This window comes from Gadus macrocephalus, chromosome 12, assembly GCF_031168955.1.
Source record: "Gadus macrocephalus chromosome 12, ASM3116895v1".
NCBI lineage: Eukaryota > Metazoa > Chordata > Actinopteri > Gadiformes > Gadidae > Gadus > Gadus macrocephalus.
In genome coordinates this window covers 3346763-3372166 of record NC_082393.1, presented here as the reverse complement: position 1 = coordinate 3372166, position 25404 = coordinate 3346763, and the positions used below count along the sequence as shown (strand labels likewise).

Sequence of the window (25404 nt, the reverse complement as noted above, 5' to 3'; positions counted from 1 at the left end):
CCGGCCGAGTTAGATTGATCCAACCTCAAATTAATAACATGTTCTCTTTATATTACATTTCCATCATTTACCTTTACTTTTCATCCAAATTGTCTCGATTGTTACACAAACAATGTAATAATAATGTATAATTTGGACTTAGGTTTCTTTCTCTTTCTTTCTCTGCTGCAGAGTAGCTGTAGATGCTGACATTGCAGCAGAAATAATAGGTGAAAATCATGATATTTGTTTATCATCCTACTTATTTTGCTTTTATGATCCCGCATTGCTATTTGTTTTGCCTTTTGATTTACCGTTTGCCTTCCCACTCAGAGCGCTTATACCTTTTTGAATGTCATTCTTTTATTTATATTATTAAATTCCTTCCCTGTGGTGCGTTTGATTGTATTCTCGCACTTATGTATGGTATGTTACGCATGTTTTATTATGGTTTATTTAATCTAATTGTGTGTTATTATAGCACTGTATTGCATTTGAAGAGTCGCATCATTATGAACTGAATAAATAATACAACAACAATTTTTATTGATACATTTTCAACAGAGGGGTCAACCTGCCTTAGCTATGCGTTCCTTAGTCTCCCTACTGCCCCTCAGTGGCCAGGCTCAGCTACTGCAACACATTCAAACCACCGAAATCGGACACTAAATTACCGAATGGCTTGTTTCTTAAGCCACGTGAATAACAGATTAATCTAGTAAAATGTTGTTACATTGTAGTATTTCCTGTAAGTGGCCACCCCTAACATAGACTCTGTGTAGCCTACTTAGTTTGACCCGGTTTGATCTTTAGATGGCCATCTACTAGTACCGTCTGTACATGCCGGTTGCTGTACCACGGCCGTCCAGGTGATGCTGGTGGTCGAAAAGGAGGACTAGGAAAACAGCCGACAAACAAAATACACGGTGAGGGGACGGTGCACCTGACTTCCGCTCTCCAAAGAAATGCGCCGGAAAAAGTGTTTTATACTCTAGGCCTATATCATAGGCCCATTTATATTTATTCTCTAAAAGTATTTAGATTAAATGCTGGCGTTGTGCGTTTAAAATTAACATACGAAGCCACTTGGCGGAAAGGTCCTCTCCGAGCAAAGGTGTATTCTGCAGCACAGCTTGGTATGGCGTGCAAGCTACCAAGGTCTATCGTTTATTTAAGTTCAGTTAGAACGTAAGTCTATAGGTAGGCTATAACGTGAGGTAGGAGTTAGTTTGCCGCTTCGTTTAGTTGTAGCCTGCCTACTTGTTCCCCTGCGGCTCGCGCTACATCGGATTCCCCGCCATTTAGCTGTGTCACATGTGAAAGACAAAGACAAGTTCATCTTAAAGGGCATGTTTAGTTGTATTTCATTTTCTGGATAATGTGTATTTGACTAATGAATGATCCACTTATATGTTTCACAGGTTAATTACGAAGTCTTTTTCAAAGTAAACCTGCAAACTTCTCAGGACTTGCTGTGAGTAAGACATTTGTTTTTCTGAAGTCAACTAAGCGAATTAATATGTTAGAAATGCTAAGAGGAAACTTGACAATCATGTTACATTATAGTCTATGTAGGCTACAAAAGTACTATATTAAAGTAGCCTATAGTATAGTGTAGTGCAAGTCGAGGCTACATTGAAACAGACACACGTTTGTTGCGGCATAGTCTATCCTGACCAAATTGACATCAAGCATTAGCATTTTATCATTGGATTTGGCCATGCTTCCATTAGAATGGTGTACCTCTTTTTCTAATCGAGTATACCCGGAAAATCTTTCTCCTAGTGAGTATGCGTGCATATATACACCACCAGACCAGTGAATATGAAAAGAAAGCAACATTGCCGTGGTTCCTTTTAACTCAAACTAATCGACTCCTTACTCTCGTTCACAGGCCAGCTGTGAAGAAGAAATTGCTGTTCTGGGAGCAACCCAATTAAACTACGAAGAAGAAACTGCAAACTGTAAGGCCCAATCTTCCATTTTTATGCAAAAAAACTTTATGTTAATGTTATTGTGTGTGTGTGTGTGTGTGTGTGTGTGTGTGTGTGTGTGTGTGTGTGTGTGTGTGTGTGTGTGTGTGTGTGTGTGTGTGTGTGTGTGTGTGTGTGTGTGTGTGTGTGTGTGTGTGATCATTTGTGTGAGTGAGGAAATGGGAAATTTGCAATGAATGAATGAACAAATTAATGGTACAAAAGATAAATAGCACCATACCACAAGGTAATCTCAAGGTAGGTCAGATGGATGGGTTTTAAAATGAGAAGATGATTTGAGCTGAAGACCACAAGATCTTCAGCTCAAAGTGAGGTTCTGGTTATTGTTTTTCGTTCTTACTGGAATAAAATGATTCCAGTCTAGAGGTTTTGTGTTCTTTCTGCAGAGGAGAGTTGTTGCCAGTTTGGAGAATTATGCATTTAGTAAACCTCTAATGCTGCAGTATATGCATAGAGTACCATGTGCAATCTTTGTCTTCTGATGCGTTTTGTCTTCTGTGGCGTTTTGGTAGCCTGGCTAACGCCAGACCTCATCTCAATCTACATTGAGATCATTTTCTTGTATTTGAGGCGTGGTTTACGATTGCCGTTTATTTGGTGCTACGAATGTCTTGTCATATGAGTCTGTACGTAGCCCATAGCCAATCGTATCAATTATACCAGATGAGGTATGTAGAGTGACAGAAATTCGATGAGGAAGAAGGGTGTGTCGAATAGACGTCGTCATCGTCTTGCCGTCCCCCACGGTTCTGTTATTGGTTCCCTATCTCAGGCCAAATTCGGATCCATGGAATCCAGGCTGCCTTGCAGCGCAAAATGAAATTGTGCGCAAAGCAGCATGGGTATACCCGGGCTAGCGTTTTGGCGGGCCTACAGCTGACTTCCTAAAACATACAAACACTATGTGAGCTGGCAAGTAGATGACTTTTGCACATCCGTAACTTATTTTACGTAACACAATCATGTTAGTGAAGGCTGACTGCAAACAAGCAGTTGAGGAGAGATGCTTTTTTGTGGGAGAGAGCACTCCCCCTTGCGTGGACACAAGCTTTGAAGCTTTGCGGAAAATAGCTTGAACGTGCTGAAGGTAAAGGAAAAAACAAGAAAGCATTAAGTGCTCTTCGTTCCAGACAACCCTATCTACACACTAATGTTGGGAGTCTTTTTGCCTTGCCAACATGTCTGTCTGTGAGCTAACACCACAACGTCACCATTCTCTTTACTCTTACCTGCCTGGAAAGAGGGATCCCACACTTCTGTCCCATATGAAGGGTTATTTCTTCTCCGGCTGCAGGAGTTTTTCCATGCCTTTAGGAGGTTTCAGAGCTGGGGTTCAGTGTTAAGGTTCAGGCATTGGCTTGCCTCACCTCAAACCTGTTCAATTGCTTTTATAATGGACTTTAGACACAATTGCTTTTCCGAAGATGTCTTGGTGTGCAAATACCTTTTTAAATGTATATGCTAACAATTGTATTCTATCAATTGTATTTCATAAAATCCTAGAACATAACGGGTTGTGTGGCTTACTCTGTAAGTTTCAGGGGTTAGTTGAATGCCAATGCAAATTAAAAAAACATAATGCAATGCTTTTAATTGTCTACAATACACAGAACATGCATATTTCTCTATTATATAATGTTCCCCTCCTCATTGTTCCTATACTATACAAGATGATGGCTGCATCACATTTCTTTTACAATCTGTATTGTTACTACAATTAATTTAGACCGGCACATGTTGTCTGCTTTGTATTTGAACAGACTAACACCACTGAAATACACCTTTAATAAGAATTGCTATGTGATAGTGGTGTAATGTTTCATGCATATTGTTGGTGGTGCTGCAGAATGGGAGGGCTGTAGTTCACCATAACTCAGCTCGTGTCAAACTGAAGGAGAGGGAAGGTGAAGTGGCCTGTAATTTATCATTCGTCTACAACGCACACACACACACACACACACACACACACACACACACACACACACACACACACACACACACACACACACACACACACACACACACACACACACACACACAGGAACCATCCTCTGGACTGTCTGTGTGCATGTGTGCTTGAGACTGATTTGGCCTATACATGTTGGCATCTGAGTGGGTGTGTTTGTGTGCATAGTTGGGTGAGGCTGTGTGTATATTCACCTATCAACCTTAATGAGTTGGGTTAGTTTAAATTGAATGAGTAGTGGACGTGCAGCTGAATTGTCATCGCTAAAGGTAAATAATTGTTGCATAACAATACAATATTCCCTCTCTTGTCGAAATAAATGGTTTAATTGAATGACATGAGTCATGACATTATAATAAATGTGTTCCACCGACTAACATGCTGCTATCATTTAACAACACTAGAGGGCAGTATATTCCACTCTATCATCCTGTGGGTCAAGGGAAACGCCCTTACCATGAAGGCTAAATGGGTTGGCGTGCCTGAGCGATGCAGAATGTAGCTGCATGGATTCATTCTTTGATGAGCTATATTAACAAGGCTTATATCTATTATAATATTATAATAGAGTCTGATGTTTTGGTACAATTACCAAAGATGTCACAGACCTTTTGTTTCTATTATAGACCGTTTACTAATGCATTGCATTCTTTTCGACCCCTTTCATAACCTACATTACAATTTTTCTTATTTTACTGCTAGCAATTTGTTTTTTTTGTTAGTTTAAAAAAAGCAGTTCCATGCAACCAATAGGCTGTTTTGAAGAGTCATCTCACTGTTCCATTCCATGGTAAATGCTCCTACTTGAAACTACTGTTGATAGGCCTTTTATTGTCCATTATTATAGCCTATTTGACTCACATTCTTTGGAAAATGTACCTTGGATTCCTCTAGCCATACAAAACGCTTTCTAGTTTTAGTATTAAATTGTATTTGACATTATGCATCATATATTTTAAGTGTATTCAAAACTTGGTCAGTTGTAATTTGTGAAAGCTAGTAAGTCATTGTCGCAGGAAGATGGTACAAATCTGGCCCATTTTCATCAATGCACTGTGAGGCAGCTTAAATGGACATCTATATGCCTACTGTAGAAACAAGACAAAGATCCTATAAATCATAATTAGATGAGTGCCTGGAATTATTATTCAAATCCCTTGTGTAGCGTCAGTTGACCTGATTTAAAAGAGAAGACCTAATCCTAACTGAATACATGACGGTTTTAATGAGCTTTGTGTGGAAATACCGTTTCACCACAGGGAGGCGCTGTTGGGTTCCGAAGCGTTCACATTTTTCAGGCCATCAGCAGCACATGCCCTCAAATCATTACCTCATTAAAGCCTTCATCGAGTGAGACACAAAAGAAAATAGGAACACACTTAATCATACACATGAAAATTTAACAAAAAATAATAACATCAAGAAGACATCAGAATGAATTTGGTCCTAACAACGCCATTTTACCAAACAATGTCAAACGTTCTCTTTGTATTCGTCATAGGCTGCAGGCCTGTTAGTCGTGCTGTCAGCCATCGTTAGTGTGTGTTTTGCACTGCAGGCTTTTAAGGGGAAAGAATACAACGCGTCCCGACCCCAAAATAAGCCTTCTCTGTTTCTTTGGCTTTGAAACAGGATCTTAAAAACAAGAGGCCTCTACTCTCTAATTACGGGATGCCACAGATCTACGTGCACATGCATTAACACGAGGCGATAACGTAGACGCGGGTGGCACGCACTCCCATACACATACATGCACACACGTGCACGCGCCCAAAAGCGTGCACGCACACACATAAAAAGCCAGGGGAGATCAAAGCGAGGAACGCCGTACAAGGAACTGAGGGTTGGGAAAAAGGAAAGACAAAGAGAGAACAAACCTAGACATCATTTGGTGAGCGGAAATTGTATTCAAAATTCCTATAAAATAATTTATATTTCATTTTTTCAAGGATGGAGATTCACGCAAATGTTCATGTTTGTGCACGGAATCACATTTTTGCCCTGTATTGATATCAGTGGCGCCCACCTGTGTGTGTGTGTGTGTGTGTGTGCGTGTGCGAGTCCATGTGTCTGTTTGTGTGTGTTTGTGTGTGTCTGTGTGTGTCTCTGAATGTCTGTGTGTGTGTGCGCTCCCATGTGTCTGTTTGTGTGAGTGTGTGTGTCTCTGTGTGTGTGTGTGTGCGCGACCATGTGTTTGTGTGAGTGCGCGCCCATGTGTCTGTTTGTGTGAGTGTCTGTGTGTGTCTGTCTGTTTGTGTCTGTGTGTGTGTCTGTGTGTGAATGAGCTGGCTGTCATTTTGTATCTATATGCGCTTTCTTCCGGCGTGTTCCTGGCGATCCGCGCCGCAGCCCTAGCCCGTCTTTCTCATGCTAATGTTCCTCAGTTTCCCTTCACAATAAGAGCGTACATATCTGACACAAAAAGACGTCCAGCTCCCGCCCTTACACACACACACACACACACACACACACACACACACACACACACACACACACACACATAAATACTGAGCCTTTGAGAGACACATATTAGCAATGTCAAACTCATCCTCACTGGCTTGTTCATACAAGACTCCTCACTGGCTTGTTCAACAAGACTCTTTATCAGATCCACACACACACACACATACACACACTTGTGTCCTTCTCCACAGCTGCTCTTCCCCCTCTGGATTTAAACAAGTGGATCTTATCGCTGGTGTCTGTGTTCACGCACACGCACATGCACATGCACATGCACACAAACACACACAGTTCACACACAAATGTATTGAATAAAAAATGCTAACATGTTTTTTTTTCCTGTCGATCCATATCCGACCCAATGATCATAAATTATGTTCTCTTTCTCTCTCTCTCTCTCTCTGCCTCTCTCTGCCTCTCCCTCTCCTGAAATATCCGTCTATCTGCTGGCAGCTCCTTGTGCTCCCCCCAATTAACTCTGGTTCTCACAGCGTGCGAACAAAGACACAATTACAAGATGAACGTCTTTTTGTCGCCACTGTTCTCTCACAGTCGACCACCTCTATCTCTCTCCCCCATCTCTCTCCCTCCCGGTCTACCATCTATCCCTCCCCCCTCTCTCTACCGTCCCCCTCTCTCACGCTGCACTGTCTCTCACTATCTCCTGTTCGCTCCTCTTTTTGTCCGAACGTCATTCATGTGTACGTCTCTACGAAGTTTACAGGTGTTGAATCGGAAAAGTGTTATCTTTGCAATTAGCGAAAGGTGTGCAGAGAGCCACTGCCGCTGTTATTGGCACACGGCTCACCTCAATGAGGAGCATTGTCGGGGTGATGCATTTATCTTTTGCTAAACTATGCAAATGCGTGACTAATCACGTATGTCTTATGCAACATATCGGCACCGCACGCACAATCACAATCACACCAACGCACAACTTTGACATCGGTGCGTAAAATCAATCGGTGTCAAGAAAAAAACACGCTTATTTATAGTGTTGTTGGGGCATGTGTGATCAGTTTACATAGATATTGTGACGGCCCAGGGCATGCGTTCAATAAACGATCCGCGATTTATCCGGTTGATGTATGAACAGGAGGTTGGGGTTAGCGGGGAAGACATAGCGGCAGCCAGTGTGTGCTTGGGGGGGGGTGGGGGGGGGACTGGTGCGCGGCGATGGCCTATTATCTGCACTGAATGCCGGCTCCCGACAAGAGTAGAGATGGAGCGACGGCACAATCAACCCAGCTGTAGCCCATTGTAGCTTAATAGGAGCTGTGGAGAAGACAGCATGCAGCACACACAGACATACATACACATACGTGAACACACGCATGCATGAACACACACACAATACATACACATACGTGAACACACGCATGCATGAACACACACACAAACGCACACGTGAATACACACACACACACACGCATAAACGAACACACACACATAAACGAACACACACACATACATGAACACACACACAAACGCACACATGAATACACACACACACATAAACGAACACACACACACGTACATGAACACACACACATGAACACACATACATGAACACACACACATGAACACACACACACACACGAGCACACACACAGAGGCGCACATACCCACGCATACATGCACACACATACATGAACAGACACACAAATGCATGAATGCACACATGCACACATACAAGAACACACACACACACACACACACACACACACACACACACATGAACACACCTAAAGAAATTGTTTTGTATACGTAATCAACGGTAAACAATGACACTGGGAGACATGCAGTCCTTTCTAAACATGCATGGATCAGATGCACACACACACACACACACACACACACACTTAGCCCTCATCTGCATCATGGCATGGAGCGTGTAATTCTCCATGTAGGGGCCGTTTAAGGGCCTTTGTTGCCCGCTTTAAAAGCTCCTTACGAGGGCAGCTGCACTGTACCACCACATGCTGCTAATTCAGCCTCTCTTTGTTGTTGCGGTTGTGTTGTTTTGTATCGGAGGGGCGCCAAGCAGAGTCTCTCTGAAACACCCCCTGCCCTGAGGACATTAACGAACAAACAAAGGAAGAATATTGTATGTTTGCACAAAAAGAGGCAAGTTCATATAATTCACATACTGGTACGCCCACAATAAAAAGGTAATGCTTGTAGTAATGTTTGTGTGATTGTTTGGTGAACATGTGTGTGTGTGTGTGTGTGTGTGTGTGTGTGTGTGAAGATGGGGTTTGGGGAGGGGGTGTGAATGAGGGTATGTGAGTGACATCAACACATACTAGGATGTCACTGCGCATCACCTTCGCTTGTTATCTAAGAGTGTGTTGTGCTTTCAGTTGAATTTTACATCATATCGTTTCTATGTTAGGTTCATTGTTTTATATTTAGTAAGCCTTTGCCCATTATGATTAGAATATGTGTGTATTAGAAGCTTGCTTTTCAATCATATAGAAACTAAGTGTTCAAAAGTGTGTGGAACTGTGGATAGTGTCAACTGTATCTGAATTATAATATTATAATGTATGTATAAATCCTGCGAAGCGATCTAACCTAGTTCACACTCACACTACGCTTTGTGTTTCAATTGAGGGGTCAACTCATTGTACATAACAAATATCTTTCTGCAGAGCAAGTTAATTGGATTTATGGCCCATTCCAAGGCTATTGGCTGGCCCTGAATAATTTGTTGCCATGCCAACTGCGCTGGTGACTCGGGAGCTAATTAGCAGCTTCTCTGGTTCTCAGCTGTTTTTCATTAATATGCATAATCCTGTTCAGGAAGAACTTTGTGCATAGTTTAAAACTGTAACACCATAGGGAAATGTTCTTTGTGGTGATTATGTACATCACAGACGCTGTAGTCCCTAGTAACTTGTACCAACATGTCTGCGATATATAAAATCAGATTAGATCATTCCTTTTTGGGACTTAACTGCTTGGATCTGATGATCAGGGAATGACCAATCAAAGGAGACGTTCTGTTAATTGACATACACAGGGGTCGAAGCATCTGCAGAATTGAATAACAGTTGCATAATGAGTATTATGAAAGGTACCCTGGTTCTCAAGTGAAGCAGAACAATGTTATTGATGCATCATTAAGAACCTTAAACGATGCCTTCTGAAAGTAAGAAAATAGGCTACAGAAACAAGCTGTAAAACCCCAGGCATAAATACCTGGCTGACGTTTTTATGAACGGCTTGACTTACTCAAGTTACTAATAACAAGAAACGCTGATGTGACATTCTCAAGGTAAAACCTAATTATAAGGAGTATGTACCATGATATTATTCCACATAAAATGATCAAAGTTCCCCACTTGTTAAGCTGCGTTGCGTTCACATGAAAAACACATTTGCATGAAGAAGAGACGTGTAAAAATAATCCTTATTAACAGCTTGTAAAGCCGCTATTCATGCCTAGGTCTTCTGCACAGCGGTTCTCTGCTAATCACGAATCTCTGAGACACACCACATTCCCTTCACCCCCTCTGTGTAGTTTGCACCTGCACTTCTTACATCTATATTTCCTCTTTGTAAAAGCACCAATGATGTTGGAAGCTGACAAGCACGGCAGGGATAAATATGGCTAGGTTGGTTTAGTTTGGCCCTCACACACACCTTTGGGCATATTCCTGGCACGTCGACGGTACAATATGCAGAGAGTGGGGTTTAAGGTGAAGGCGGCAGTCTTCGCAGAGAGAAGAATAAGGAGCAAGGAGAGCGAGAGAGAGAGAGCCCTCTCAGTTGAAATAATTCAGTGAAGTGTAGAATTTAGCAGGCTCCTATTTTTAACTGGGGAGAAACCACGGGGCCTGTACTTACAGGGAAGGTCAGGCCAGGCGAAATGGAGAGGTGCCATGTTTGGAGAACGGCAGATGTGGGGCTGATCTCTCTCTTTCGCTGTCCTCCTCGCTGTCTCTCACCCTTTCTCTTGTGTCCTCCCTGTCTCACACCCTCTCTCTCTCTCCCTCTCTCTCTCACTCTCTCTCTCCCCCTGCTTTCGTTGCTCACTTATGTTTGTCTTGAGTGTCTCAGCAGGCGATACCGCGATACAGCGTCTATTTACATTCCCTTACATTCCCCTCTATGGCTCCTTCTTTCTTTTGTCCTTTGGTTCTTTCTTTCTTTCCTTCCTTTTCTTACTTTCTCCTATTTTTTCTCTTCAGTTATTTATTTCTATGTGTCACATTTTCAAGCTCAGGGAAAACGTAAAAAAGCTGTCAAGCTAGAATCACACATTTTAAGGCTTCACTTGTTGTAAATGTGTAAAAAGCTCATGGTCCGCACTCCTAGTGATTATGTTCAATATTGCTGTTGTGTTTGCTGCCTTTGACCAGGCAGAGCTTTTACAAAATAGATCCTCTTTCACTAAAGCAGAGTCAGGGGATAAATGGACGTCCAAAGGGAAGGTGCAGTTTGCGCACAGCCATTTTGTGTCAATATTGCCACAGCGGTCGCTACTGTATGCCAATATCAGGCGCGAGCTGAAGTAAGCAAATGTTACCGTGTCAAACTCATTCAACTTATTTCGTCAAGGCCTTGAGATGAAAAATGCTGTGTCAATGTCATAAATAATATAAAAACATTTGTTCAGTCCTCCTCAGTCCCAAGTACACACACATCCTAACAAATTATCATAATCATATTTAATGAATACAATTTGTGAAAAGTAATTATACTGATTTATTCATGTGTATATATCTATTTTTTTTTACTGAACCACTATTTTCCACAAGCAACATCCCAAGCAAATATTATTACTATGAATATGATGATCATAATTATAATAATGCTTCATATTTGTATTGTAATTATTAGCAGTAAGGCCAGTCAGGGTTGTAGTAGTGGTGCTAGTAGTATTAGAATTAGCTCTGCTTCGCGTTAGAACTACTGTGAGCGAGAGATAGTGGTTGGCTATCATGAGCTAGTTCTCGCCATCCTCCGCCAGCCTCCATTGCTGCTGCATCCAACCAGATCTCTTGATAGAGGCCTGTCTAAGAGTGAGCATGTCAACACCAAAGCACAGGAAATTAGACTGGACGGTTACTTCTACCCCTCAGGCTCCTCACCACCCCTACACCCACACACTCACCCTCTCTCTCACACACACACACACACACACACACACACACACACACACACACACACACACACACACACACACACACACACACACACACACACACACACACACACACACACACACACACACACCCTCTCTCTCAGACACGCACACACACACACACACACACACACACACACACACACACACACACACACACACACCCCCTCTCTCTCAGACATGCACGCACACACACACACACACACACATACGAGCACGCCCTCAGGAGTAGGCCTTGGACAACAAATGAAGACATGATCTGAGCTGACAGTGCACCAGAACCCTGCTCTGGTTTCCGGTTCATCAGAATAAGGTGATGGGGCTGTTTGTTTCTTTCTCATCTTCCTCTTATGAGACTTATTTGGTTACCAGGGCTTAAATACAGCTATACATATAGGTTCCTGTTGAGCCCGTTAAGACTGTACCTGTGATTAAGGGATATATAAATGGAATTGAATTGAAGGGACTTGGAATATGACTGGTTTCTTTTTTGTTCAATTGCAACGCAAAGGTGCATTGCGATCAAGCATTGTTATAATTTAACCTATTTAACCTGGATATTGTCGATGACAAAACTGCCAGTTTGGTAATGACCTGACCCCAGTAATGTAGATTAGGTTGAACCCCCCCCCCCCCCCCCCCCCCCCAGGGAGATGCACTTTTGCATATAGGTACATACATGAATAAATACCTAAATATAAATATTCCCATCAACAACATTTTAATGGTGCAACAACCGCACCGTGGGTTAAGCCCCTTGGTGCCAGCATTTGGATGCGCCCAAAACAATGTGGGTACTGCCTGAAGATGGGCACATGGGTCACATGTGTGCGTGGTAACATGTGTGCGTGGTAACATGTGTGCATGTGTGGGCATTTCGTGCATGTGAGCATCTGTGTGTGCATGCATGCGTGGCTGGTCCGTAGCACGAAATAGCTTACATCGCTAATATGTGAATTACCGTTGTAAAATCCCGGAACCCCCCTCCCCTTCCATCCGCTCGCTCTTATCCCCCCCCACACCCCTCAGGTAACGGGCGACCTCTGCTAGCGCCAGCCCTGTTAGCATTTTCCGCTAACAACTCCAGGCCTTACTGTGTGACGTGACCTCAATGGGGAAATGCAAGAAAAGTACATCCATATGGGCCTCTGTCCACACATGTTAAACTGGCACAGAATCTACATATTTTATGAGCAGCTGAGCGTTCACGGAGCCGGTGAACCGCACTGAACCGTTGAGAAGGAGGTGGGGGGAGAAACCTACAGCCACATATGACAATGGGTTGTGTGTGGGGGTGTGGGGGTGTGGGAGTGGGTGCGTGTGTGTGTGTGTGTGTGGAGTCGGAGCTTAATGCATAGTACCCGATACATTTGCGGTGTGAAACATTTTCTTTGCTACTGTAAAAGCTTGCAGTAAGGTAATGCAGTGAAGTACTTTTTTGCTGCTTCTCTCTCAAATACTTTCAAGTGATTTATTTTAACTGTCACATACCGCACAGTGCCAGAGGCTCCTTGGCTGATTAAAGGTAGCTCAGACAAGAGACATATATATATATATATATATATATATTTATATCTATCAGCACCGGCAGCTTTGATGAAATGCCTTGCCAGTAGTCTGGGCAAATCTTGCTTTCCTTAAATCTCTCTGAATGCACTTTTACGGGGAGGGCTATCTGGCTTAGTTTCACCTGTGGAAAAAACAACAACTATTGATTTAGCTTGTTTTAGGTGGTTTGTTGCCTTGCTGCCTGAACAATAGAAAACAAACCCCTGGACTAGGGATGTGAATAGCTCAAAATGTTCAAGGTTGAATAATCAGTGGGTGGTATGAACGAATAATCGATTATTCGATGTGTGCCGACATTCGCAAATTCAGCCATGGATAAAGAAATCACTTAATATCTTAAACGCAAAAAAACTACTACTACTACTACTACTACCTGCTGGTTCCAGTCAGATTGTCTGTTCAGCCTTCAAAACGAGAGCTGGTAAATAGTGAAAAATGAATTAAGCTGTAATCAGACAACGCGGTTATATGCTATAGAGTATCTGTGGTATAAAGGCTGGGACGAATTTCAAATTATTATGTACAATGCATAACGCTAGCTGTCTGGCTAATAGCTGAGCGAACTAGAATACCTCCCGTTGCCAAGTCAAAGCTAAGGTCTGTCCTATTTACCGGAGTCAACAACGTTTCCGTTGCATAAGAACCTTACGGGAGGGTAATGATTGTTCCAGGAATTAGTCAAGCCCTCAGGCGTTACCAGGGAAACAAAGTTATGGCTTGTGAAAAACTTTATATTTGGATTGTTAAAAGGCATGAAAATATAAATGAATGGTCTTCATTTATTTTCTTTGGCAAGTGACCATGGTATAAGCGGGATAATGCTCTTTGAGGTGTCCAACATTAGTTCCGTCCGTTAATTCTTGTTTATTTGAATGGGAAACGGTCCAAATGTTAAAAATGTACTTTGACCCTCGGGAACGAATAATCGAATTAGGGCTGGGCGATATATCGAATATATGCGATGTATCGCGAGATGTTCTCCAGGGGATGTATAAAATGCCCATATCGCGAACATCGAATATAAATTGGGACGCAATGTTTCTTTTTGCCGCCGCCGGCATACTCGTTGTGCTTTCACGCGACGGGGCGACAAGATCTCATACAAAGTGAACGTAGAGACGCGTATCTGCCAATCAGCGTTCAACAGCGTGGCCACTGAGTGACACATGTAACGTAACAGCCAACCAGCGTTCAACCGTCAAACTCGGTGCATTGCAGTCCGGGGTGAACTGCAGCACGGAAGAGAAAGTGATTGTTGCCGTTTGCGACTCCCGGAGCTCTATATATAATAATATATAATATAATATAATTGGTTATATAATATCACGGATAAAAGCTCTGTGCGCCTCCTGATGGCCGTAGCGTGGGGAGCTCTCATAGGGATTGGGCTTCTCGGGGTTTGTTTAACGCACAGCGTTCCCTTCTCTCGCTATTTCCGGTGGCTCTCTAAACTCACTCCCCCCGCCCATTGCGAGTCCACGAGATTCTCATGGACGCGCGTGTGTGACGTAGTCTGGAAGGCGCGCTGCTGTAGGTGCGTGTACCTCCGACTGGTGAGTGAGAACAGCCAGAAAGAGAAAAAAGGATGGAAACTGAGGATTTGGTTTAGAAAAAGAATAGCACTGGATCCTTCGTCTGGCAGTGTATATATAATAATTATTATTCAAACTGTTAATAAATAATTAACGGTTTGAATAAATGCTGTGTTGGTAAATCTAACTTGCTGTGATTTTCCTTTTCTTATGTGCAAGTTCTAAATTGTTCCAATAGAAAGCACTGATGAGTTTAAACAATATGTTGTTTCATGTAATCTACATGCAGACTTATGTTTCAGTAATACTAGAATTATTACTGACGTAACATTATGCCAGACATGGTTGAATCGAGCATTTATGATGTGCTCTAGAGGAGATTCAAAATATATCGAGATATATATCGTGTATCGAGATATAGTAAAAAAATATCGAGATATTCATTTTGGCCCATATCGCCCAGCCCTAAATCGAATAATCTGATATTCTCTCCCATCCCTACCCTGGACATGCAGATGGCTTGCGACAATTATAGAGGGCTACTGTGCAACGGCAAAATGGCACAAAACAGTTCTTTGTGTTTCTTCGTCCGTTCGAAATGCTCACGTTTAGTTCAAGAAAATTGTTCTGTTTTGAAGTCTGCTTACGGATAAATCAATGGTTCAGGTAAAGGCGCCCTCATATCTGGCATTGGATTTCATGACGGCCTGCGATTTTCTGTCCATTGTCGGCGGTCAAACGTTGAAGGCGCTGGCTGTAAATCGGAGGTGAAGGGGATGGACAGGGCCGTGCACCGGCGTGATGTAGGAATGGGATTACTATCTGTCGGATGCATCACAGACGGCCCCTTGGGAGTCTAAACAGAGCCACAGAATTACTGTCCGCTTGAGCTCCTAACGAATGTGTGGATTACTGCGTTGACAAATTGCTTTATTTTCTCTCCTTTTCTCCGTCTATCGCTTGTTTTTTTACCAAACCAGGTTTTTGTTCGTTTTATACATGTAGACAGTTAAACAAGACAAATGTACACGTTCACACATTCAATATGTATAGCACTTTAACCCAGAGAGCATTCCTTTAAACTCTGCACTTTTCACATAATAAAGAAATAGAAAATAATCTGATTTGATTTGAATTTAGACTAAGTACGCCATGTTTTATCACTAAGAGGCTCTGAGAAAAAATCCCTTAAATTACACACACACACGCACACGCACACACACACAGTTCCACATGGGAGAGGATACCCTTCTGGCTACTAAAAGCACTACCTATACCTCAAGCCCTTTCCCAGAAATCGGCCGTTACACCCTGGCTTCAAATGAACCCAGGGGCCTCGTTCTCTCTGTCATTTTTATGGCCCAGCCAAGGTATAAATGCGGGGCTCGCACAGTATGGTTTCTGTACCGCGCTTTGAACATATGGGGTTCTACCCAGTGCACAAAGCGTCTCTATGCCATGCCAACCGAGCTGCACACACAACTCGAAACCCCATGTCGATCTTTCCATTCACAAATAGACTGGACTGGTGCCCAGAGTGGTGGCGGGACGGGGGGGCCCGACTAGCGCTGACTGCACCCCCAAAACCAGAGCCGTCACGACGGTGAAATACCAAAAAACGATTAAAGGGATTTTCTTTGAGTCACATATGATCCCGCAAAAAAAACGAAACAGGACTAAATAAGAAGCAACAGAGAAAGCGGTTAGAATCAGGAAGGTTTGGATTGGGCTGAGTTGGGGGGGGTTGGAAGTGTTGGGGGTCGGGGTGTAGTGTGTGGGGGGGGTTGGGGGGCTAGGGGGGGGGGTGGGGGTACCGAGTGGTGTGGATCTGTGAATAGGTAATCACATTTGCAGTTCCCGCGCGGGGCCACCTAATACTCGGGATAGGGTCCAAGGTAAACACAGCTGGTTGACGTCCTCCCCGGCCGCACGGATAATAAATCAGGAGGGGTTCGCCGGGCGGCGGCAGAGCTCGCTCTACCTCTCTTTGTCGCTCTCTGTCTCCCCTCCTATAGTCCTATCTCTCCGGTCTCCCTCGCTATCTACATCTCTCCTGTTCCGCGCTATTTCTCTACCCATCTCTCTCCATCCATCACTCCTTCTCCTAATCTCTCTCTCCCCCTCTCTTTACCTATATCTCTGTCGCTTTCTTTCTCTCTGTATCACCATCTCTTTCTGGTCTCTCTTTATGTGACTCTTTCTATACATCTCTCCCTTTCCTCTATCCTTCTTTCTCCACGCATCTCGACTCTCTGTTTCTCTCTCCCTCATACACCCCCCTCTCTCTATCCACGACTCCCCTTCACACTATTTCTCTCTCTCCCCTCCCTCCCGGACTCTCTCTATCCCTCTCTTTCCTATCTTGCACTACCTATACCGATCCATCTGTCTGTCTGTCACCCTGTCTGAGTTTTCCCAGAGGGTCTATTCAGCTAACAAGAGCGAGAGGCAGCGGAGACAGCAACTACCGCAAATCAAGATGGATATCGAAAAGAATGACAATATATGTGCTTTGGTGTCTGACTTTTTCATCCATTAGGATTCCATTTGAGTTGAATGTTGGGGAAAATTGTGACGCCTTGAAGTGGTAGTAAATAGTAAAAGTATGTCTTGCTGTTTTGGAGGAAAGGAACGTATTTAAAATAATGTGTAAAAGAAAAAAGCTCTATGTCTAAAACAGCTGTTGCGTCTGAAGTCCCATTTTATAAAATTGCAGTTAAAACATGCTGTCACAAATTTATAAAAAGGTGGACCAGGAAAACACTCATCCTCAACCGCTTAATCCGCCTCCAGATGAAAGTGTGGATATCCTGGAGGCAGTTCAGGGCAGGTACGAGAACATTGACGTTTTTTTTTTTTACTATGCATGAGTTTGTCACTAGCAGGGATGCAAGAAATGCCCCAAAAAATGTCTAGAATAAGCTGTCCAAAAATCTACGAGTACTCACGTTTTTAGTGATAGTTTGTTACAAACATTTCTGCAATAGTACCTTGGAACCTCACCAGAGCTTTTTTACCTGTTTTTTTTTTTTACTGTTGGAGAGCTAGCGGGATACAATTATAATTCAAAATGATAATGTCATAATCATTGGGAATATCTCATTTCAACTTAGCTTTCTGCCTAGACCCCTGGACATGTATTCACTGCTAGACACACTGGGATTCATTCCGTTGGGAATTCATCATGTGTTTACAAAGAAATTCCACGTCACATTGCAGATTCAGATCCTGAATTTCAGTTGAATATCCACATTTCTATCTCCCTTAAAAACCACAATGTTCAAACTGCATGAACTACTATTGAGATATGTGTTTTTTATATAACACATATGTTATTGGTGTTAACACCAATAACATTGGTGTTAACACCAATAGTAAATAGTAAAAAAAAGAAAATAGTAACATTGGCGTTAACACCAATAACACCACAAGAGCCGTGCTATGCTGCTGTACATTTCCCTTTCAGTTTTGATATTCGCACTTTCCTTGTCATTATTGTGAATGTTGTGTGTGTGGCAAACTCCTCCTACCTTTGCCAGCTTCTAAACGTTAGCAGACAGCCTCTCCACAACAATGCATGACTGCAAAACCGCAAAGGCTGTTTTAATGATATATCCTTCCTTAATAAGTTGCCAAAATACATCAATCCATTATCTAAACTATAGCATATCAGCTTGTGTTTATGGGGACTAGGCAACTGCTGGGGGTCATCTGAGTTTTTACAGGGGCGGTGAGTTGGTGCAAAGCTAGCAGTGGGATCTAGTTTCTTTAAAAGCTAACTCCCACTGCTAATATAAAGCGTAGTGGGGAGCGTACAGCGCACCTGCTTACACACATACTTCCTCGGCCCTTTCTATTGATCGAAACGCTGCATTGGGGTCGGAAGAGTGGATCCCAACTGGGAATCCAAGCCGAGGTAGAGAAGCTTCCGAACCAACCGGAATGGGCTACGAAGGTCCAGCAGGAGATTTAGAAAGACGCTATCATCACGGACGAGGAGCCGGTAATACAGCGGAGCAGCCAGCATGTAAAACGACTGGATGAAACACAACGCTCCCTAGGCTAACCGGAGCCGACAGGTGCCAGATCCTCTGAGTATCTGCTCCCGCTGTGCCGTGGCCGTGGAACGGCCCGCTCTGGAAGCGAGAGGAGACACTGAGAAGGGAAAGTTATTGCATTTATAACCCCCTATATACGAGGGAAAATCCATGGGCTCAGGAGGCTTATTTAGCCGAGGATGCCATTTCAGTGTAGCCTGCTGAGACTTGGGCGTTTATAATGTCTTGCTATTGCATAGGGCTGCTCGATTATGGAAAATCAAATCATAATCACGATTATGTTGGTCAATATTGAAATCACGATTATTCAAACGATTATTTTTGACTTTGAAAACATGATGTATTTATTCAGCATGTCTACCAAAAACACTTTATAACTGAGAACTTTGAAATTTCGCCTTAAAGAAATACACAAAATTGTAAAAAAGAAAATGTTCAAATCTAAAATAATGTACAGATATGTATCCAGCTGTTCTATTAAAAAAAACAACAACGCTAAAATCGAAGTCGAGATCTAAATTTGATTAATTGCCCAGCCCTACAATTGGAAGAACTAGAGCGCCTCTTTCGAGAAAGAAACGGCGTTATCTAAGATTCAGTCTAAACAGCAGAGAATGAGAGCAAGGTCTGGCGGAATATGCAGGTGATGTAGAGCGGCTGTTCCCACTAGGTTACTCCGGTGCCAACTATGAACTGTAACACTGGATAATGACAGAACAGCTAAACTACAGTTAAACGAGAGTACAGTTTCATCTCGGATAACGGCGACAATGAGAGAGGTTCTCACATCAGCTATGGAGGTGGAAACTGTGTAGGGCCGAAACAGGGAAACACTAACCTCATCACTCGCTTCAGCTGTGCTACGGCCGGCGGCCTCCTTGCTCTCTCACTTTGGATGACCGTAGCGCCAGTTGCAACCTGAATAAAACAAACCAAAAAAACGAACTCTCAAACTGCTTTAGCACTTAGCCCAAAGTTCATTATTTGTAATGTATAAAGGACATTACATTTCGCCTTTAGGGCAGCTGTGTTGTAACCCCACACTCTCCCTAAGCCTCCCATGTTCCTCTATACTTCTGCTCATGCTATATGGAGACATATGTAAGCCATTGTGGTCTCCGATGATTGAGTCACATCAAGCCGCCAGGCCGTGGGCGCTAAAACAGCCATCCGGTATTAGCATCTCTGAACAGGCTTACATACAAATCACTATTTTCCAGTTTATATATTTATTTATATTTTTCATCCTCTTAGTGATAAACAAGGCGGAACAGTCCCTGACATCCAGAGGTGGGAAGTAACAAGGTACAAATATTCGTACTTATTCTGTACTTAAGAGTTTTTAGGTATCTGCACTTTACTTAATTATCGATTTTTCTGACAACTTTCTACTTTTATTCTCTACATTTCAAGACAAATACCTGTACTTCCTACTCTTCACATTTTCAAAAGAGGGTTGAAGCTTAAGTTGTAATGCATTTGAGGGGAATTATCATTATTTTTACATTTTGAATCATTGCACTCCTTCCCAACATCAAGACCGATTTCAACATAAATGGATCGGACAAACACACACAGAAAAGACAATCCCTTGAATTATAAAGGACAAGAGTTGGAATGGTTTAATTTTAACAGTGTAAAAATTGAATTAAAATTACGTGAGGATCAGTTAGCTTTGCATTAATATGTCAGAGGGCTGCTTTTTACTTTGAGTACATTTCAGAGCATGTAGCTTTCCACTTTTAGCTAAGTAGTAAAGTTGAATCAGTACTTCTACTTGAATAAAGAATGTCTTTCCTTTTGCCACCACTGCTGACAACCTCCAATAAATTACAGACCAAAGCATGCAGAACGTAGCGGGACTAGCAGAGTTAGCAAGCAGGGTTTACGTTAAGGCCCATCCTGTTTAGATTGCATTGGTCATAATCTAGAGCTATTTGTTTCGCTTTGTTTGTCGAGGTCTTCAGAGGGATTAATGATGTTTTTATGTTTTCCAAAATGAGACGTATCGAGTGTTTGTGCGTGCGTGTGTGTGTGTGTGTGTGTTTGTGTGTGTGTTGAAGCCCAATGTTCAGGGTGGAGAATGAGGGAGGGTTGATGTGGGGAGAGGGAGGATACAGAAAGTATTCAACACACTGCATCTCCTCCTACTTCATCTCCTCCGATATAAATAGCATTGTAATCTGGGAAAAAAAGCTTTGGCATAAATTACACAATATATTTTACCATGAATAATCTGAAATGCATTGAATTGGATTAGGTGCAGTTTTTTTGACTCTTGTCAGTCCTTTATGTTCCTAAAATCTTCTGAAGCATTTTTTTAAGACCATCAGTACCATCCCAGGTCTACTTATTTTTTTAAATTTTAAGGAAATGTTCCATGTCTTGTTCCAAAAATAATGTCTTCATCTTCTATAAAAAAAAATACATTTAGTTGTATTCCATATTAGAGTCCATGAATCGAATGCTCATAAAACATGACAAAAAGATAATAGGAAAAATGTATTGATAATGTTCTATACCTCCCATGCATACATGCTAACATGCAAACATTTCTTTAAAGCTGGTGAACAGGCAGAAGACTGATCCGAATCCCAGGCGAAAACAATGGCACAGAAGTCCCCCTGCTGCTAATGACCGAGGTGCGAGTGCTCTGTGAACCTCAGACATATTGATTGTTTTCATCTCGCACACATTGGTATTCAAAGGATTTGCAGTCGACAATAAAACGCAGAGATTTAGGGAGGCATCTAAACACGGCACCGGTAGAGACCGCAAAGCCAGCAGGACTCCTCGGGCTCAATTCACGTCCACGCCTGGACCACATTACCAAAACAAAAGCTTGTATCACCGCTGTTATTATTGTTATCGACGTGATATACTGGGACGACGCCTCACTTAGAATATGAGTGCAGATCTTCCTCCGGCTCTCTGTTCTCTTGGCCGGGGGTTGCGAGGGGAGTAAGGCCGCTCGCCGTATATAATGGGGATCGTAAAGATGGAGAAAACGCTGGGAGAATCATGGGGGAATATAAAGTGCGCTCCCCATTCATGGAGCACCATCAGGCGGTCCGGGGAGACGCCGAGGAGGAGAAGGAGGAGGAGGAGGTGGAGGAGGAGGACACAATGTGTTCTGACATAACCGAGAGGACCTCTAGATAGCTACGTACTAGCGCTCCGCTAAAACAAAAGACAGGATTAAAAAGAAAAAAAAAAACGATGGCTTTGTTTTCCGGGATGACAGGGTGGCGCGCGGTCAAAAACACATTTGTTTTTGGTAAAACATGGCGCACACACACACACACACACAAAAACACACACAAACACACACATGACGGAGCCTGTGCCCTCCAGTCCCTCCCTGCCTCCCTCTTTGTCCCCCGCCCCCTCGAGCAACCCCCCACCCTCCCGCCTTCTCCCGAAGGGACCCGCTCTAAGTTATTTATGATGTTGAAATTAATCTCACTTAGCACAAGGGGTCTCAAGGAAAAAGGCCCCTACTTGCGAAGGCGCCTTAGAGAGAGAGAGAGGGAGAGAGAGAGAGAAAACGAGAGAGAGATGAGAGAGAGAGATAGGGAGGAAACCGGGAAAGAGAGTGGGGGTGCAATGGAAGTTAAAGCAAGGACTTATTCAAATCCTCCCTGGTAGATTAGCAAGCGCGGCTTGACACGAGTTTTTTTATTTATACAAAACATTTTTTAGGTCATGGACGATGGGAGTGGGGGATGGGAGCTTGTTGTGATTGAAGCTGCTTCCCGCACACACGTCGCGCCCAGCGAGGTAATCCGTTTTGATTTCAGATTTTTTTCCCGAGACAGAAGACAAACTTGCCAGCTCGTCACAGAGTAGCGGTGGTTCACAGGAAGGGAGGAAATTTGAAAATGAGGTTGCACTGACTTTGGAAGACGCTGTGATGTTTGTTTGCCCGATGCTGGCGTTGTTTATTTGGGACGGATGGAGGCTTTTATTTCAGCTGGAGCTATTAGGACGACAGATATTAGGATGTGGATCACCTCTGTTCTCTAGAGTCACACAGCATTCAGAAACGTACACTGGGGCAGAAATGTATGGGCGAGCGATTGTAAAGGTGTACCATCCACTAAAGAGTTTCATAGCACGTTGTGTATGCACAGAAGTGGATATCAAACTCTTTAAACCCATCTCAAAATGATTAGCAGTAGAAAGACATATATATATACATATTTTCTAAACAAAATTTCGACATGCACCAAGATACATGCAAATTAAACTCAAAATACTCTCAAAGCATTATGACACTGAAATATACCAACAGAGAGCGTGATGAATTGGAGATGAAACTGTCCACCTACAATTGGTGTTCTATCTTCTAAAGAGTTCGATCACACGTTGTACACAGAAGTGGATATCAAACTCTTTAAACCCTGTATCTCAAAAATGACTGCAGAGATTAGCAGCAGAGAGACATATATTTTTTTAACTCAACTAAATTTAGACGTGCACGAAGATACATGCAAATTAAATACAACTCAACACAACAAGGACATTAGCATCAAAACTGCACACACATTCAGCATTCATTATTCTTCTGGCTGATCTATTATGATAATGTTTTTTTTGCTGACACTAACAGAAAGTGACAAGCTGAGGGAATAAATACAGCCTTCTTTGTTGTTTTTCCTGGCCTCTAAACAGACACACACACACAACAGACCCACATATACCAGAATACCAGTCCCAACTGGAACCCTATTTCTGCAAAGGCTCATTGAAGCGCTGTGTGAGTGTGTGTGTGTGTGTGTGTGTCTGTGGGGTGGGGGGGTGTTAGTACCAGGCAGAGATGAGGGGAAGTCATAGTGGAGCGATAGAAAAACCAAAATATTTCCCTCCAAACAGTGAAGTATAAAATGAACAGAGACGTCCAAGCATTCAACGCTATTTGTGTCAGAGGAGGCCCAATCACTTGTGACTTTATAAAATGGGTATTCAAATCTTAACTGTGTTTAGTGATGTGAATTTGTGGAGAAATTAAAATCTAGATATTTTGAATTGCTTTGGTCTGCGTCACTTCCTCACTGGTATACAATCAAACACAAGAATGATAAATACGCCCAGCTTAGTTTTCCTCTGTTTATCCTAGTCAAGCGAATTCACTGCAGTGTTCTTACTTTGTGAGTGGCTAGCACCAGTGCAACTAAGATAAAGATTTCAGCAGCACATACGTTAAACACGTTTTATTGGGCAAAAAAATTAAATGTACTTACTGTGGACGTCATTTGAAGTGGTTCTTTACTAAATATTTAACCTTTAGAAATAAACTGTGGCCACTCCTCATAGTTTGACTACCATCAACGTTTAGATGAGCCAGCCATTGTATAATAATACTCATAATAACTAATAATGAATAACATAACACAACTAAACAGTGATAGACAATAGGGTACTAAAAAAACAAACGTGACATAAGGGACAGACAGTAAGAATGATCCATGAAAACAATATGCAGAACAAAAGGGAATGTCAGCAAGATGCATGTCGGGTAAGAATATATAAATATCATTTTCATCTTGAACCTAATGGTACATAATGATTTGTGTAATTATTCTATTTGAAAAACACACAGCATGATGATACTGAAATTGCCGAATAGTCCCAACAAGTGTATGCACTGGTTTCTGGCCTCCTCTCCGGTCACTCATTCACTTCACTCAGAAGCCCCTTCTCCTGGGCTTGTTAAGGCCTACGCTGCTAGACACAATGGGACTCATACCCACGATCCCCTCTACAGTTCCCCGCGTCACATTGTTAGCTCAGAGCTTGAGTATCTGTTGAATATCCGCTATCATCCTACCTTCAAAAACACTCCATTCAAACTGCATAAGCTGCTTTTCTGTCATGATCCGCTCCTGGCTTTCCATCCCATTGCCAGCCCTGCCAGGACTTTTCCTGATCACCTGCCTGCCACTCCCACCTCATCAGTGCAACCACCTTTACCTGTGTTCCCTCACCTTTTTAAACCCACTCCTTCCACTCACGCAGCTTGTCCACTGCATCCGTCCGTCAACGGACGACGGAAGGCGTGTCTGACGGATGGGGAGTGGTATTTGCCGACGGAGCCACGATCTGATGGATCCGTTGCAGCCTGAGAAGTTAAAATTTTCTCTACCTCTGAATGCAAGAGACGGAACGGACCGACCGACAATGCATTTCGGGATCGCCCCATGCAAAGTCAATGAGATCCGTCAAACGGACGGATGCAGTGGGCAAGGGGTGTAAGTCTCTGCCAGATTGTCTTAATAGCAAGCAAAGCTCTCTTGTACTATTTCCCGGATTGCCTCCTTGGCTTCGACCCTGCTTGTTCCTGACCCATCCTCGTCGTTCCTGCCCTGGGAACATGAACAGCCTTCTGTCCCTGACCCCTGTGCCTGCTCGCCCCTTGTCTGTCCCCAGTTAGCTTGGATTCCCTGTTTGGACAATAAAGCTGTTGAACTGTTCCAACGCTGGTCTCGGTCTGTGCTGTTCTTGGGTCCAACCTCACGGCACATTTCATATTCAGAGTTTCTTTATACTCTTCCCCGGTGATGCAGCGCTATGCTGCTATACATTTCATTTTGGTTTTGATTGAAACAAAATACAGCGTTATGAAACATGGCGAATGTGTGTGGAACTTAACATTGGCGAACAAACCTTTTTTATGCAGCCACTCAACAAC

General features: G+C 42.9%; 1 long non-coding RNA gene across 1 annotated transcript; it reads left to right on the top strand.

Annotated features, from left to right (window-relative positions):
- Positions 1–645: 645 nt before the first annotated feature.
- On the top strand, positions 646–25190 carry LOC132468617 (uncharacterized). The gene is made up of 4 exons (XR_009528245.1): positions 646–905; positions 1401–1453; positions 1874–1943; positions 24732–25190. It is a non-coding gene; the product is annotated as an uncharacterized LOC132468617 (long non-coding RNA).
- Positions 25191–25404: the final 214 nt, after the last annotated feature.